The sequence below is a fragment of the Symphalangus syndactylus genome, chromosome 17 (genome assembly GCF_028878055.3).
Source record: "Symphalangus syndactylus isolate Jambi chromosome 17, NHGRI_mSymSyn1-v2.1_pri, whole genome shotgun sequence".
NCBI classification, from domain to species: domain Eukaryota; kingdom Metazoa; phylum Chordata; class Mammalia; order Primates; family Hylobatidae; genus Symphalangus; species Symphalangus syndactylus.
Genome location: NC_072439.2, coordinates 69,331,215 through 69,343,627, shown reverse-complemented (window position 1 = coordinate 69,343,627; position 12,413 = coordinate 69,331,215). Strand labels below are relative to the sequence as shown.

Genomic DNA, 12,413 nt, shown 5'->3' with positions numbered 1-12,413 from the left:
GTGATGTTTAGTACATCATTTGGTGTTTTTGTTGTAAAGTTCTTGCACTTTCGTTAAATTTATTCCTTAGTATTTTATTTCTTTTTTATGCTGTTTTAAGTGGATCTTAAAATTTTGATTTTGGATATTCACTGTTAGTGTATAAAAATACAGTTAGTTTCTTTATATTGATCTTGTATCCTGCAACCTTAGTGAACTTGTTTATTAGTTCTAATAGTTTTTCACGTGGATTCCTTAGGATTTTCGATATACAAGACCATTTCATATGTGAATAGAAATTTATTTCTTCCTTTCTAATATGGGAGCGTTTTATTTCTTTTTCTTGCCTAATTTCCCTGGCTAGAACCTTCAGTACAGTGTTGAATAAAAGTGTGAGAACTGACATCCTTGACTTTATTCCTGATCTTAAAGGGAAATATTCAGACTTTCACTATTAAATATGTTAGCTATGTTTTTTAAAAAAAATTATGTTTTTTGTAGATGACTTACCCCACTGAGGAAGTTTCTTTTTATTCCTAGTTTGTCAAATGTTTTTATCATGAAAGTGTGTTTTGTCAAGTATTTTTCTTCTTCAATTGAGATAATTATGTGTCTTTTATTTCATTGACATAGTATGTTACACTAATTGATTTTCATGTTAAACCAACCTTTATTCCTGGAATAAATCTTACTGGATCATGATATATAATTCTTTTGTTGCCAGATTGGGTTGCTAGTATTTTGTTGAGCATTCTTGAGTCTATATTTGAATTTTCTATTTCTTAAGTTGGTCTCAGTAGTTTGTGTCTTTCTAGCAATTTGTTCACTTCATCTAGGTTATCTAATCTTTTGCCATATAATTGTTCATAGTGTTCTCCAATAATACTTTTATTTAGGTAAGACTGGTAGTGATGTCTCCTCTTTATTATATTCACCTTTAAATATCATTTTCTTCTAAATTCTGAGAAAGTATCTTAACTTACAAAGAACTGACTGGCTTGGCATCCTTCAATACTCAATAAGCTATTCAGTCCTAATTAACTATATTTTAAAGTGTAGCATTATTTTTTCCATACATTTAGGTCATTTGGCTCTTAATCTTACTGTCCTAGTACAATATTCTGTGCAACTCTTCTAAATTTCTCACAATTAGATGATACCCTTCCTAGTGTCCTGAACATTATTTTAGCAGTTTGAAGAGGAGTTAAAATGAGAGCTGCAAATCCCTATTTGAGTAAAAAAAGTTATAGTTCACTTACAAAATAAATTATAATAAAATAAAACCTAACATTTAATAAAATAACATTTAATGAGCATTTACTACATACCAGGTACTGTGTAATGCACTCTATGTAAAATCTCATTATATCAACATAAACAACCTTTGAGTAAAGTTACGTATCACAAAACCAAGGTTTAGAGAGATTAAGTAACATACTGAATATCATATAGCTAATGATTATGGAACAAAAATTTGAATCCAGTTTTGTCTGACTGTAGAGCTGACATTCTTAACCAGTGTTTGACAAATTTTTTTAAAAGGGCCAGATAGGAAATACTTTAGTCTTGTGGTTCACGTCTTCGTTGTAATGACTCAACTCTGCTGTCGAACCGAGAAAGCAGCCTTAACAAGATGTAAATGAATGGGCATGGTAGTGTTACAATAAAACTTTATTTATAAAACAAGGTAGTGTGACTGTAGGCCCTAGCTTGCAATCTCCTGCAATTAACCAACATAACAGCTGCCCTAATTCTTCCTCAGAGCCTTTCCTGATTACCACATAGACCAATTTCTTCTGCTTCTGGCTTTCTACCATAGTAACTGCTGTAATATCATAGCCTTAAGTCATATATCCTTGTTGTAATGTAAATATGTCTTCCAATGCCTTCTTTTATTAACTATATTGACAAAAGATTATGCCAAACAGTAATTTTATATATTTTGTTATATTCCGCTATAGCATTCAAACTCACACTGGAGATTGTTTGTAGAAGAGTTTAGAAATTTACATGTGACTGTAATCTGGAAAGCTTTATCCCAATAAAGCCATTCACCTAGGGTAACATGATAGAAATTAAAAATCAGGCAGTAAAAATGTTGATATTGAAATGCAAAGACAACTACAATTTGCCAAGTCAGTATGTTTGATTACGAGAGTTTTATAGGCAAAAGTTAATGTACTTGTTTACATTTTCTCAATTTCAATTTTCTTCTCAGACTTTCCTACCTCAAGGAATCATAATTCACCAAAACCGTGAGTATCAAAGTGTCGCTGTATGAATGAGTCATAATTTAGGTAATAATCACTCTATACATGTTCATATTTTTCACGTTTTTGAAATGGATAATAACACCATTTTCTAGGGTAACAAATTTTTAGAGTAGGCTCTCCTCTAGGGAATAATGGCTTATTTTGCTTTTTCACACAGCTAAGAAAATCTTCATAAAAGAAATCCTAATACTCAATTTTTCTTTTATTTGCATTATACCCATATTTTTTAATGCAGTCTATATGGAGAGATTACTGAATATTTTTAGATTTAAAGAAGATTTATTATAGAACCATCAAGTTTTACAGAAAGTGTTTATAATGTAAAGTACAGGAAAAATATTAGATGCAATATTAGCTAGAGGGCCTTTTAACTGGAGATACCATCAGTTTCTGAGGAATGCCTTTGCTCAGGGACTTAAAATTTGGAAATCACTGAAGTGAACACTTCGTGTGGGAAGGTTACAGTTGCTAAACTTCTACACACACACACACACACACACACACACACAAAACAGCACAAAGTTGCTAAGAATGAGAAGAAATAAAATTTAAAATAAACATGGTTTTAGTCATCAGACTATGGCTGAAACTATTGACAGTTACCCAAAAGTCATTCTCAAACCTTTGTTCCCCTGCTCCATCTACCACAGAAGCCAAAAGTCTTTGATATCTCCACTTCCATTAAAGCTAGGACAGCCATATGACATAAGCCAGTTAGTGCACAGTGGACATTTGCTGGGGATCTTTGGGAAAGCTTTTATTTCCTGATTAAAAGAGAAAGACTCAACAGGAACAACTGTTTCTCATTCTTCCTTCTTTGAATGAGAGTGTGATATGTGGATCAACAGAGGCATCTGTCTTACAGCAAGCACAAGATAAATCACAAGGACAAAACCCTGACAACATCGAGCTTGTAAACAAAAAGCAAACAACTACTCTCCTCAGACTTCTTGTTCTGGAAAAATAAATCCCTATTGTTTTATCTCATTGTGCATAAAACTTGTAGCTGAAAGCGTTTCTAGTTGATCTGTACTTTACAATTATTTTTTAAATTGTTAATCACTTTTGGGCCACGCAATGTGAGGAAAAATTTGCTTTTAAGATAATCCTGGACAAGATTTCTTTCTCTCCCTTTCAAAATGTTCCATTTTATATTACTAATTATTAATTAAATCTGCTATTATATTAACAAATAGCTATTATTTACACCTTTAAAGTTACTGGCATTTTTAATTTTTATTCCTTATTTATTTTTTTTAAATTTTAAGGCTTTTTCTTCTTATCTAGATAACTAGTTATTTGCATTTTTAAAAGAACATATCAGAAACTTTGAAATACAAAAACAAACTTTGTTGCCTTAGATTTAGTTAATATACCTTGTGCTCAAAATCTCATATTTTTTAAAAAAGTTTCCTAATTTACCAAAGCCAAAAATTATTCTATGACATTATTGGTATTATATAATTTCATCTGGTATTGTATGTCAAAGGACATACGATATAAGATACTATTTAACCTGCCATAGACATTGAATAAAGGATTTAACATCCGTAAGCAATTTAGGAGACTAGGTACAGGTTTCTTAACTGGAAGGCTGAATATATCTCAAAAACACTAATTGCTTCAATGATTCTAAATTGCTTCGTGAAGTACACAACAATTAAATGCTCCAATAACTGATTTAATTCAAGTAAAGGCAAAAATTATACACCACAATGTGGTATCTCTAGCATACTACTAACAGGTATAAAAACAATAAAATTAGCTAGCTCTTCAAGTTAGATCTGGTTAAAAGACCTCAAAGCAACAAAATTTAGGTTATCAAGAAAATGACAGAAGCAATCCAATGTGGGTAGAAGATCAGAAATGTTTTAGTGGGCTCTTTGGGGTCTGTTCAAGAAAAGCCAAGATGCTAGGAGTGGACTACAAGTTGATAGGTACTCATTGAATTGCCTGGCTGTGCTATAGAAATCACTGTGTGACATTTGAGCTACTCTTACTGGGAACCCTGGTGCGAGATATACCTGGGAAAAACAATATAGTTTAACAAAATAAGGTTATTAAATGAAAAACATTTCATCTGTTTTCCTTCCCACATTAAGTAAGAGCTGTGAGGAGCTCAGAAGTCTTCTTTCCTAGGCAGAACCAGAAGGGGGCCTCGAAGCAGTGGCTGAAACTGAAGGTACCCTGTAAACTTCCGCCACCAAGCTATACATAGAAGGCCAACACTAAGCACTGTTAATGCCAAGTCTCAAAACTCATTCGTTCCCCATGATGGCTCAGAGATGACAAATACCTGTATAATTCAGGTACAATATAAGCTTTACTAAGGTCTCTCAATGCAGCCTTTTCACTGAAAACGGAACATTTACGACCAGTTAAACTTTAGTTAAGGCCTCATATTACATTCATCTATTTATTTTTCTCTATTTGTTAAGAAAAAAAGTAACGGAAATCATGTGTAGGGGAGGGGAGGTATTACATAAAAGCACATCTTTAAATCAGCAGAGTTCTAGAGGCAAGGAGAGAAAAGGACCACACAAACCCCAAATAGCATCTAATGAATAAATTCATGTCTGAAGCATGCGCCCATGCACGCACGCATGCACACACGCGCACACACACACACACACACACACGCAAGGTTGCAGTTAATAACAAAATTTGTTCTACTCATTTAGAAATCCAACAAAAGATAGCAATATTTATATTTGGCTGTAATATAAGCAACGGTTGTTGGCAGAGGGCTGAATTTGGTACTAACACAGATGTCTAAGAAAAATTCATTTTTCTAGTTGTTATTTGTTTGCAAAATGATGTTTCATTATAGATTGCTAAATAGTTATCCAAATTGTTACTGCTTACCAAGTATGAACTATGTAAAAGGATTCTCAAAATGAATACAAAGGTCAATGAAACTCAGACTTGGCTCTAAAGATACTAAGTATCTGGTGAGAAAGATAGTATGAACTAAGTTTACTCTACACAAGGCACAGTGCTAATCATTAAGAATAATATCAGCAAGGCATGGTGGTTCACACCTGTAATCCCAATTCTTTGGGAGACCAAGGTGAGAGAATTGTTTGAGGTCAGGAGTTTGAGACCAACCTGGGCAACACAGTGAGACCCTCACCTCTATAAAAAGTTAAAATTAGCTGAGCATGGTGGTTCTTGCCTGTGGTCTTAGCTACTGGAGAGTCTGAGGTGTGAGGAGTGCTTGAGCCCAGGAGTTCAAGGTTACAGTGAACTATGATCAGGTCACTGCACTCCAGCCTGGGCGACAGAGTCAGACCCTGTCTCAAAAAAAAAAAAAAAAAAAAAAAAGAAGGCATTAAAAAAAAAGAAAAAAGCAGGTTAATTATCAGTTCTAAGCAAGCCAATTTATATCAATCAACATGAAGGTAAAAGTAAACAGAAGATAGTTAAATATGTGCTATAATTAATTTTACTACTAAAAAACTATATACAATTAACTAGAATTGTATAGGTCTTATCATAATGAAGTAAAAATTATATTAGATTCTTAGAATTCTAACACCAGATTAATTTGTTTCTATGAGGTCAAATGCAAAAAACAATTAATGACCAACTCCACACATGCTTAAACAAAATCAGTCTACTTTTTTTTTTGGAAGAAATAATTAGAACAACAGAAGAGCAAATTCAGTTTTTATACAATGAAATATGGTTTCTACAGATAAGCTTCAACGAAGGTATAACTCCAGGGCCTCGAGGTTAAATGGTGGTTGAGCCCTGGGTTTTCCTGTCTGTGAAATTCAGACCTTAAGTGTCACCAGTTGGAGACTCCTTTACCCTCGCCTATATATCCTATCTCTGAGATGAATTTGGAAATGCTGGCACTCAAACCTGTAATGTATTTGCAGCGCACACAGTGTGAATCCAATTGTGCTCAATCAACACTTTTGCAAAGGCAAACTAGCATAAAGACATTCTCAGAAGGACTAACGTATAAGCAATCATTCTGTGAGGTCAGTTGACTCTGTCTGTCAAAGCGCAAATTGTCTCAATGTGTGTATTATAGAAGCATTGTCCAATGTCCAATGGTTCTAATTCAGTAACTGGTTACTCAATTTCTTTATGCTGAATATGACATAAAGTGCTCAGGACTAACAGGAGATAGAAAAGAAATATATGGTCTCTAAGAGTTAATAATGTAGTTACTTAAAACACACCTTCCAAATTTTAAAGACTAAATTCTTAGAGGTAAGATTAAAAAAAAAAAAAAAAGAAACAACAAAAAAATCTCTCCCTTATTTGTGTATGTTAATTCTGATCCCAAAAGCAGTGTTTAACCTTTGGAATTTGCTTAATTAAATAAATGGGCTCTTGCTCATCTTACTGTCTGGTTCAAGTACCTTTATTATTTTAAAGGGGCAAAACATCAGTTTAGGTATTTACTTTTTGATATTTTGTCCAAATAATGTTTCACTTAGAAGTGAGTGTATACAGGTAGGATTTTTATGCTTTAATAACCTATGAATATTCAAAATCTAATGAATACCAGTTTGATTCCAGTTAAAATGGCAATTGACTGGAATCAGACTGGTATTCATTAGATTTTGAATATTTATGGGTTATAAAAGCATAAAAAAGGAAGGTTAATCATCCAAAATTTATTCCAGTAAAAATTGCCATTTTAACTGGAATCAGACTGGTATTCATTAGATTTTGAATATTCAATTTTACTTAGAAAAGTAATGTATCCCAGTATGAATACAGGCCTCTACAAATTAACGACTGGGGGAGAAAAGGCCATGGAATCATGGATTATAGGTATTTAACAAAAAATATAAAATCTTTTTTCTCTTTTGCTAAAGGTGTGTTTCTCAAGTAGTTTTCTTTGTATCTATTCCCCTGTATCCTTCTTTACCAAAACCATTTGATCTTGAACCTTTAAGTCTTGCTCTTTTGTGCTGCATGCATCAGTGAATCTTCCTGTTAAAGAGAAATCCATACTAGCTTATTTTTACCCAAAAGGCTTAGAATCAGAACTCTAAAGACCAAAGGATATCATAATTTGAAATTAACCAGGGTTTTTGGCTAAAGAACAATCATCCCCAGAGCAATTTCCATTCAAGACAGACATTCTGCACTCTGTTGCTTTTCCTTTCTCATCATACATATTCACTGACAGCCATACACAAATAGTAAAATTAAAGAGCAAAATAAGTAATATGCTTATAACATAGATAGCATTTTACACAGAATTATAAACTGCCATATAACGAACGTATTCAACCCCAATCAAGAAAAATCTTCAGATTACCTGAGATTGAATGTGAATATTAACTAACATGAATCACGAGTTCAAGGTAAAAAATAAATGCCATATATTGCAATGATATTCTCTCATATAAAAACATGGTCTTTTTTTCAAATGATATTGAAACCCAATGTCTTTTACTGACACAGTAAAAAGGATCCAAATCTTGGAAACAGGTGAAAAAATCAGTACTTTAATACCACAAACTCATTCATTCCTAATCAGATTCTATCCTTTACCATGCCTCAGAGCAGAAGACCTATAAAAAGCTGAGATTCAAAGTATATCTTAATTTCAACTGTTTAGATATTTATCTTCTATCCATTTGCTTGCTTATTAACTGTTTCCCAATAAAACTCTTTCAAACGGATCTTTTAATCAAGGCTCGGAAAGAATTTCATTGCTAGTATTATAATTATTACATGGGGGAAATAACCCAGCGACAGCAATTATTCAGTTTTACAAAATGAATTAGTAGTAGGGTCTGAGAAAGAATCTAAGACTGATTCAAGACAATCACTTAATCACAAATAAGAAGGGCAAACACAATCTTTTCCATGTGTCACCCTAATACCCACTTTTTTTTACCCCCAAAATCATTTTCACAGGGCCATATCAGCTATGTGAATTAATAGATTCTCCAGTGCTGTAGCAAAGATAAAACCTGATCCTTATAGTGGTTAAGTTTAGCAGCTACTGTTGCTTTTTCTTTCTTCTAAGCTCTTTGCTGTTTTTGATACTTAGCTGATCTGCTTAGGGATAATCAAAAAGCAGCTGTTTTTCTAAGATCTATCTGTCTATATATTTCTATGGTATGTGAGAGTGTGAGAGGGAAGAGTATACACACTGATAAGTCACTTAGGCTTATCGGTAGTAGCACTCAGTAGGACTGAACTTTAATCTGGGAAGAGAATTCATTTGAGCCATTTCTTTTCGAAAAGAAATCTGGGATGCATTACAAAAATAAAATTTAAAATCCCGAGAACTCAGGAAAGCATAGAAATAGGAGAAAACAAGACAATTACTCCATTTTATTGACCCTGGTTATTAAAAAAAACATAGATTAAAGTATTGAGACAGACTCTGAAATATGCAACTGTCACAATGAAAGCATTTCAGGGCAAAATTTGCTGCAATATGCTACTATGATTAAAAGCCATGTAATCTGGGAACCTCTGTAACAAAATGAAAATGAACTAGGAAAATAGCTTCTTACTACTTCTCTAAAAATAAAAGGCTGTAATTTTGTCATAATTACATAAAGGTAGGTGAGACTTTCATCTTTACCCAGCATTACAACGTATTTCCATCCATACGTATTACAATTACGTTGCTTTGAATACACATATAGTTTAATACCGAGAATAAACTATTATTTTATGACACTACATGTGTTTTAAATCTGAACCCAGTATCATAACACGTATTAAGGGTAGTCCTTCAGCACATACTCTCTATGCAGAGAAAAGATTCCCACACAGCTTTCCATGTACTCTTGTTTTTAAAATGTACACATATTATCGGACACAAATGAGAGACTAAGGAGCAGCAGTGAGGTACACCATATGTTTCCACTGTAGGCTGAATCCAGGTCTTTGTTCCAATATTCCAGAGCCACTGGGAAGAAAGCTGACTATCCACTCATTAAAATTCATTTTTATATTATTGCTGGCAAAAGTTATACTTTTGATAGATTAAGTCAGAGCCCATCCTATTCTGACTATTCCTGCCTGCATTTGCTTCTTTAATACGGATTTCTTGCAATTCTAGGAAACTGCAAAATAACCACCCTGGATAACAGGTCGGTAGCAGGACAATCTGATAAACCAACGTAAAGGGTAGACACTGAAGAAGAATGCAAAGTTATTTTCCTAGTGAAATAGTTCAGAAGTCATTCTATATCAATAGCAAAATTTTTGCTTTTTATAGGCTACGCACCTATAACATCCACCAGATAACATCCACCTCGTCCTCAATTAGCAGGATTTTTCTCAATCTTCAGATCTCCCAGAACAGTTTTACTGCTGCAACTCAAACCAAAAACACTAACCACGCCCTTTATACCCAGAGTCAAGCTTCCTTTTGCTTTTTTGCCCTTAAAGTCCAAAAATGTAAATCTTTCACCCGAGAGGTTTTGCACCGGTTTCCTAACCCAAGGCGGACTCTTCTAGCTGTGTCTTGATGTAATTCCTATTGGAAGACGTTTTCTCCAGGGCAGTGCAGACGCCCCGAAGAAGGACCCACGCTTACCTCCCACACACCTGCAACCCCTGACGGGATGCTGGAGCTGGTGCTCGGAGGACTGTGCTCCGCTCCGCTCTCGTTCCTGCTTTCGTCTCTCCCGGGAAACTACAGTCCAGACTGCGCCTCTGGCTTCTACAGAGACCCAAGCTCCTCCTCTCCCTCCTCTAGTTGGCGAATTTGGCAGCTGTTGCTCCTCCCCCTGCTGTTTCTGCAGCTGCCCGGGCCGGAGGCAGCGGAAAGCAGCTGCCCTGGTACCTTCCCGCTCCCTACACTTCTGCAGCTGCTCTGCCACTTCCCCTCCCCTGGGGGTCCCTCTCCCCTCCTCTGTGGCTCACACCTGGAGCGGCCTCCTGCCCCACCCAGGCGTCTCTGCTGGGAGCCCCGGCTCAGCCTATCCTTCCCCGACTTGTGTGTCTGGTTGCCCGGTGTGCCTGGGGCTTAGCTGCTCTCAGGGAAGCTGCCCCTCTGCCCAGTGCAAGTCCCCACACCAAGCCCTCCCTTCACCTGGGCGATTTCCCCAAGGCTTCCTCTCTACCCGCACAGCATACTCAGCCCGACAACCCCACGATCCCCACCACGGGCCCCTCACCCCCTTCCTTCCTTTGCTCTGTCAGCCCGCCCCCTCAATGGGTGAGGCGCCTGCGGGGCCTACCCCGCACCCTGATTGGCGCAGGTGAGGGCTTGCCCCGCCCTTCCCCTCCTTTCCGTGCACCATCTCTCTTCATCTCACCTCCTCCCGCAAAGGCAGGGAACTCTCCTACTATTGGCTAGAAGTGTCCCCACCCATCGCCTCAGGATCCCCCGCACGGCCTGCCGGGAAGTATAGTCTTCCGAGTGCAGGAATTGCGGACAACGCCGGCGAGCGGGACTACGAGTCCCCATAGGCCTCTGCGCGACTCCGGCTGGGCAGGATTCCGGACAACGCCTGGTTCCTCTCGGGTCCTTCCGGCGTCGCCGGAGTGAATTGATCCGGGAGTTGAAGAGGGCTGCAAGGTGGGAAGTGAAGTCAGTGCCTCAGTTGCTGGTAAGGTGTAGCTGTTCTGTCCCAGTCCCCGTAGCCCTGCACCGAGCAGAAGAGGTCTAGGGTCACGCAGGGGCCATGGCTGAGGCATTCGGGCTTGGTTCTGGCAGGCGGAGCGGACGGGGCTGAGAGCGGGGCCCTACGGGCGTAAGCGAGGTTACCCTACGCGAGTGGCGTAAAGCGGGTTTGTAAATGCCCCCTGCCGGCTTGGGCCCGAACGCCTCCAGGAAGTCTCCTCTAGGCGGGGGCGGGAGGGGAAGGGCGAGGTTGGCCCCTGGTGCCCTGGGAGTGGGGAGAGGGCGGATGTGCCTGGGGTGGGGTCCTTTGAAGGTGTGGCTTCGGACCGAGAGGTGAGGCTGCTGTTTTCCCCCTGCTTTGTAAGAGAAAGGGAGGAGGAAGGAAAGGGTGCTTGGGAGTCGGCTCTTGGGGGTGACTCGGGTTATGCCCTTTGAGGGAAGAGGAGCACTGGAAGAAGGAAGAGACAAATGTTGGGGTCTACGGATTCAGTTCCAGTTTAATGATGTGGCCCTCTAAGGAGATAATTTTGCCTTAAACAGAAAGGCTTGACCCTCTTAGGTGTCATACCTAAGGTATGTTTTTACTCCTTTACTGCTTTCAGAGCGCTTTCATTTTGGGATGCTGATGAGGAAACCGAGGGATTATATGACGTGCCCAAGGTCACACACGTAGGGATAGACTTTCTGAATCTAGTCCGGTTCGAGTCCAGCTTCTAGAGTAGGGACGTTGGTTGTGCTTTTTGAAAGGGGTGGAGGAAGTTGCAAAGTAAATGTATTTTATATAGTATATCTAAGAAGCCATTGTGAGATAAAAAGTTTCTTGAACTGGAGTGAAATTCCTCAATAAAGGAAAGAACCTTTTGAAAAAAAAAAAAAATGGCCAGTTTCAACTTTCACAGATTTTCCCCCTTTTTTTAGGGGTGTATTAAATGATAGATTCTACTCTCACTGTTCATTTTTAAGGGTAGATAATAGGATGGGAGAACAACAGTTAAACAATATATCTTATCCTTAGAAGAATATTCTTTTTCTACCTTAGGACTGTTTTTACTCTTATTTTGTAAAACTGATAATAGTGGAATTTGAATTCTTTCACAAAACTTTACACTTTTTTCAAATAATGTAGTGTTAGGAGAGTTTAGTCTGCCCATTACTAGAAAAGAAGATACTTTGCATTTCTTGGAGGTAACATCGTCTTTTCTGAGATTTTACTTTTCCCCCATTTTCTTGACTCTAGGCTGTATTTGTGTGTGTGTCTGCAAATAATAAAATCGGGCTCTTGCATATTTTTATTTTTCTTAGCATCAACTGTGACTTTCAATTCATTCTTATTTTACATTAAGGAATGAAAAAACACTACACTTATAGTTCATATCTTGCAGAAAGTAGTGCCTTTATGCAAGTCTTATCCTCTGTAATTATTATGACCAGTTATAACTCATGACTATTATTATTGGATAAGTTTTTAATAGAATTGTAAGAGTATGTTCATTGATGGCAGAGTTTATTTGTGATAACTTTATATCCATACAGGTTAGCCTGTAATAAATCATGGCTTACTCTTAACATGTAATAAATCATAGCTTACTGTTTTA

At 37.3% G+C, this 12,413-nt stretch overlaps 2 protein-coding genes across 9 annotated transcripts in view; one reads left to right on the top strand and one right to left on the bottom strand.

Annotated features, from left to right (window-relative positions):
• The window catches only part of SERPINI1 (serpin family I member 1), an 89,705-nt gene extending 79,652 nt beyond the window's left edge, over positions 1 to 10,053 (bottom strand). Inside the window, exon 1 of one of the 2 annotated variants that reach the window (XM_063620438.1) lies at positions 9,475 to 10,053. The gene's annotated coding sequence lies outside the window, so the exon portion shown is untranslated. The remainder of the gene's footprint in view (positions 1 to 9,474) is intronic. The other variant, XM_063620439.1, reaches the window with a different exon arrangement.
• Positions 10,054 to 10,284: 231 nt separating this feature from the next.
• PDCD10 (programmed cell death 10) overlaps positions 10,285 to 12,413 on the top strand; it is a 51,635-nt gene continuing 49,506 nt past the window's right edge. For 2 of the 7 annotated variants that reach the window (XM_063620444.1, XM_063620445.1), the window contains exon 1: positions 10,285 to 10,804. The gene's annotated coding sequence lies outside the window, so the exon portion shown is untranslated. Of the gene's footprint in view, positions 11,392 to 12,413 lie in introns of all 7 variants that reach the window. The other 5 variants (XM_063620443.1, XM_063620442.1, XM_063620446.1 and 2 more) reach the window with 5 other exon arrangements.